The sequence below is a fragment of the Pongo pygmaeus genome, chromosome 9 (assembly GCF_028885625.2).
Source record: "Pongo pygmaeus isolate AG05252 chromosome 9, NHGRI_mPonPyg2-v2.0_pri, whole genome shotgun sequence".
Classification (NCBI taxonomy): Eukaryota; Metazoa; Chordata; class Mammalia; order Primates; family Hominidae; genus Pongo; species Pongo pygmaeus.
The window spans coordinates 65,065,642-65,071,641 of NC_072382.2; positions in this window are offsets into that span (position 1 = coordinate 65,065,642).

Below are 6,000 nucleotides of genomic sequence, written 5' to 3' on the forward strand. Positions count from 1 at the left end.
AAAAAAAAAAAGATCCTGACATTAGAGTTATCCCACACGGATTTTAAAATAATTATTTTAATAAATGTAAAGGTTAAATATCAAAATAGAAAAATTTTGGCAGAAAAACTATCAAAAAGAATTAAATGGAAATTAATTGGAATTAAATGGAATTAAAAATTCCAATAATTGAAATGAAGAATGTAATGGATATATTTAGCAGCATATTATAGATAGATGAGAGGGAATTGGTGAACTAAAAGAAAATACAGTTGACTCTTCATACGCATGGGTTCTGCATTCATACAGTCAACCAACCACAGACTGAAAATATTCAAACCAAAATTGCATCTATACTGAACATGTACAGACTTTTCTTCTTGTTAGTATTTCCTAAACAACTTAGAGTAACAAGTATTTGCATTACATTTACAATGTCTTATGTATTTTAAGTAATCTAGAGATAATATAAAGTACACAGGAGGACAATCCCAAAATAGCAGTCAAGTTACATGCAAATGTGACACCATTTCATCTCAGAGGCCTGAGCATCTATGAATTCTGGTATCCACAGAAGGTCCTGGAACAAATCCCCCATGGACACTGGGACAACACATACAGAAGGAAGCATAAAAAGACAAAAAAATAAGTAAAGAGCAAATGAAAAGGGAAAATATGTGGATAAATTTAAATCAAAATTGAATTAATGGAACAATAAAAATATCCTATAATGCTTTAAATATATAGAGAATTATATAATAGTACATAAGAAAGGAGGAGGGTTTAAAGTGTTACATTGGCCAGAAAGTGACAAAAAAGAAAAGGATTTTTCTTCTTTATCTCCAGGGTAACCACTTTAAAAGTATATAATGAATGAGTAAATAAAAGAAAAAATAAAAAATAATTTCAAAGAAGGAAATAAACGAGAAAGAGGAACAGAGGACGAGTGTATTAGTCTGTTCTCACACTGCTATGAAGAACTGCCCAAGACCGCATGGTTGGGGAGGCCTTAGGAAACTTAGAATCATGGCAGAAGGGGAAGCAAACACGTCAATTTTCACATGATGGCAGGAAGGACAAGTGCCAAGCAAAGAGGGAAAAGCCCCTTTTAAAACCATCAGATCTCATGAGAACTCACTCACTATTACAAGAGCAGTAACATGGGGGTAACCACTCCCATGATTCAATTACCTCTCTAGAGGTCCCTCCCACAACACATGGAACTTACAATTCAGATTACAATTCAAGATAAGATTTGTGTAGGAGCACAGAGTCAGACCATATCAACAAATGAGGCAAATACAAAGATGAAAGTTTTAGACCAAAATGTATCAGTAATTACATTAATTGTAAATGGACTAAAAATTCCAATTAAAAGGAAATATTTTATGAGTAGGTTTTTTTTAAAAAAAAATCTTTACTTACAATAGCGACCCCAAAACTTACATCCACAGAATGGAGGAAAGTAAAGTGATGGAAAAAGATATACCACAAAAACACTAATCAAAGGAACGCTGGTATAGCTATATTTAAATAGATGTCAAGGAAATAGCATTATTAAAGACAAAAAGAGAGAATTCATAATTATAGAGGACTCTACCCAACAGGAAGCTATAAGAATTCTATGTGTATATGTACCAAATAACATAGCCACAAAAAACATTAAGCAAATTAGGCCAAGGTTGTCTAAGACAACCTTGTTTAGTTTGCCTTGTACCACCAGTGCCTGATAAAATGTCTAACACTTTTTAGTTAAACAATAAATGATATTTCTAATTAGACTTACTCCCATAGAGATTACAATAACACATTGTTAATGCTTAAAACATACACAACACACATACACACAAACACATGCTAATCTGATTACTATATGATAGTATTTAAAGGCATGGTAGGCTTTGGATTCATAATACCTGGGTTAAATTCTAGCTCCATCACTTACTAGCTATGTGACCTTGGAAGAAATAGCCTCGATGAGCCTGTGTTTCCTCATAGGTTTTTCCAAGTATGAAATAGAATAATATATAAAAAGTACATAGTAATGTCAGCCCCTAAGCAAATACTCCATACATTGTAACAATTAATAGTAATGATTATACGTTAGAAATTTGAAAATAATCTCAAAGTAGCAGTCAAGAAGCTCCTTTACAAACTAGGATCAGAAATGGTACTAGAAATTAATTTAGTTTGCGTAATTATAAAAATTGGCCCTAAGAATGTTACTGTGGTAGACAAACTTTAAGATGGTCCACATGATTCCCACCTCCTATAATTAACACTTTTTAATAATTTTTACCCTCAAATATGGTCAGCAAAAGTGTGACTTGTTTCTAACCAACAGAATGTAGTAGAGATGATGAGGTAGGTACATGATTATGTTTATATGATCATATAGCACCCATCTTGTTAGAGCCTCTCTCTCCATTGCTAGCTTTGAAGAAGAAAGTTACCATTAATCCGACAGCCACAAGGAAATGAATTCTGCCAACTTGAGGGAGCTTGGAAGTGGATCCTTCTCCAATCAAAGTTCATGAAAACCCAGCCTTGGCTGACACCTTGATTGCAACCCTTGACCCACAGAACATGGACCCTTGACCCGCAGAAATTATGAGACAATAAATGTGTGTGTATGTGTGTGTGTGTGTGTGTGTCAGTGAGCTTTATTGATATATAATTCACCCATTTACAGTGTACAACTCAATGGTTTTTAGTATATTTAGAGTTGTGCAACCATTATCTGCTTTGGAGAAATGTCTATTCATATTCTTCACCCATTTTTAAACTGGATTGTCATTTTACTATTGAGTTTTAAGAGGTCTTTAGGTATTCTCAATACAAGTGCTTTATCAGATATATTCTTTGCGAATATTTTTCCCCATTCTCCAGGTTGTCTTTTTGTTGGTGGTGTCCTTTGAAATAGAAAAGTTTTTAATTTTAATAAAGTTCTTTTTTCTATTTTTTCTTTTGTTGCCTGTGCCTTTGGTGTCATATCTAAGAATCTATTGCCTAATTTAAGGTCATGAAGACTTATCCCTGTATTTTCTCCTAAGAGTTTAATAATTTTAGCTTTTACATTTAGGTCTCTGATTCATTTTGAGTTAATTTTTGCATATGATATAAGGCAGGGCTCCAATTTCATTCTTTTGCATCTGGCTTTCCTGTTGTCCCAGCATCATTTGTTGAAAAGAGTATTCTTTTTCCCTGTGAATTGCTTTGGCAATCTTATTGAAAATCAACTGACCCAAAATTTCATGAAAGTTTATTTCTGTCCTCTCAATTTTATTATGTTGATCTACATGTCTATCCTTATGCCAGTTCCACATTGTCTATAGCTTTGTAGTACATTTGAAATTGGGAAGTGGGAGTCATCCAGCTTTGTTCTTTTTCAAGTTTGTTTTGTTTTGTCTTGTTATTTAAACTTCTTGAATTTTCACATAAATTTCAAAATCCACTTGTCAATTTTTGCAAAGAATCATCTGGGATGTTGAGTAGAATTATGTTGAATCTGTACACCAATTTGGGGAGGATTGACATTTTAATAATATTAAGTCTTATGATCCACAAATGTGAAATATTTTCCCATTTATTTAGATATTCTTTAATTTCTTTCAACAATGCTTGGTAGTTTTCAGAGTATAAATTTTGTACTTTTTTGTTAAATTTATTTCTAAGTGTTTAATTCTTTTTGATGCTGTTCTATATGAAATTGTTTTTCTTAATTTTATTTTCAGATTGCAAGTGTATAGAAATACAATTAATTTTTGTATATTGATGTTGGATCCTGCGACCTTGCTGAACTTGATTATTAGTTCTAATCATTTTTTAGTGGGTGCGTTAGGATTTTCTATAGACAAGCTCATGTCATCAACAAATACAGATAGTTTTATTTTTCCTTTCCAATCTTGATGAATTTTATTTCATTTTCTTGCCTGTTTGCCCTGTTGAGAACCTAAAGTACAATGTTGAATAGAAGTGGTAAAAGCAGATATCCTTGTCTTACCCTAATCTTAGGGGGAAATCATTTAGTCTTCTACCAGTAAGTCTGGTGTTAGCTTTTTTGGTAGGACTTTCATAGATTCTCTTCATCAGGTTGAAGAAGTTTCCTGCTATTCCTGGTTTGTTGAGTGTTTTTGTCATGAAGAGGTGTTAGATTTTGTTCGATACTTTTTTCTGCAATCCTTTGAGATGATCATATGCTTTTTGTCCTTTTTTCTTGATATGGTCATTACATTCATTGATTTTAAGATGCCAAAATGTGAGTTGTTTTAAGCTGGTAGGTTGTGGTAATTTGCTATACAGTATAGACAACAAATACAGCTACAGAATAATAATAATTATAATAGTTAACATTTATGAAATGTTTATTATGTGTCAGAAACTGTTTAGGTGCTCATTGCTATCTCACTTAATTCTTAATGTCACTGAATATTAGAAAGGGCCACTATTATTATCCTTATTATACAGATAGAGAATATGAGGCTCAAGGAAGGTAAGTAATTTGTGCATGACCAGATAACTATCCATACATAGTAGATGTAGAATTTGGAGCTAGGCAGTTTGACTCAGAATCTATGCTTCTAGGTAAAAAAATTTTTCTTCAAACCATTCAATCAATGGCTTAAGTAGGCATTGGAGAACCAGCTCTCCACACTAACTTCTGCCCTAGTTGAATGCTAAGGAAACCAACCCATTACAGACCGTCCCAACAGCTGGACAAAGTTCTCCATGGTGCCAATCTAAAAGTGAAGCTAAACTTCTAAAAAAAAGTACCAATATACCAAAAAAAAAAAAAGAACCTATTTGTTAATAGAGCTCATTTTTAACAAATAATGTAGGGAAAACTGGATATCCACATGCAAAAGAATGCAGTTGGACCCTTACCTTACACCATATACAAAAATTAACTCTAAATGGATCAGAGACCTAAACATAAGAGCTAAAACTATAAAACTCTTTAAAAAAAAGGAATCTTCATGACAGTGGAATTGGCAATGATTTTTTGGATATAACAAAAGCATAGGCAACAAAGGAAAAAATAGGTCAATTGGAGTAGCCCCAAATTAAAAGCTGTGTATCAAAGGACCCAGTGAAAAGGCAACCTATGGAATAGGAGAAAATATTTGCAAATCATATATCTAATTAGGGGTTATTATCCAGAATATATAAAGATATCCTACAACTCAATAACAGAAAAACAACCTGATTTTAAAATGGGCAAAGGTCTTGAACAGACATTGCCCCAAAGAAGATATACAAATGGCCAATAATCACATTCAAAGATGCTTGGCATCACTAATTATTAGAGAAATGCAAATCAAAACCACAACGAGATACCACCTCAACCCATTAGGATTGGTAGCATCATCAAAACAGAAAATAAAAAGTATTGGCAAGGATGTGGAGAAATTGAGACCCTTGTACACTGTTAGTGGGAATGTAAAATAGTGCAGCCACTGTGGAAAACAGTATGGTGGCTCCTTGAAACATTAAACATAGAATTACCTAGCATATGATCCAAAAATTCCACTTCTGGGTACGTACCCAAAAGAATTGAAAGCAGAGTCTCAAGAAATACTTGTACACCCGTGTTCTCAGCAGCATTATTCCCAATAGCCAAAAGGTAGAAACCACCTTATTGTCCATCAGTTGATGAATGGATGAGCAAAACATGGAACATTATTCAGCCTTGAAAAGAAATTCTGACACACACTACAACATAGATGAATGTTGAGGACATTATGCTAAGTGAAATAAGCCAGCCACAAGAAGACAAACACTTTATAATTCCACTCATATGAAGTACTTAGTGTAGTCAAATTTATAAGACAGAAGTTAGAGTGGTGATTGCCAGGGGCTAAGGGAGCCGAGAATGGGCTTTTTTTACAGGTAGAGTTTCAGTTTTGCAAAATGAAAAGAGTTCTAGAGATTGGTTGCACAGTAATGTGAATGTACCTGACACTAATGAATTGTACAGTTAAAAGTAGTGAAAATGGTAAATTTTATGTTATGTGTATTTTT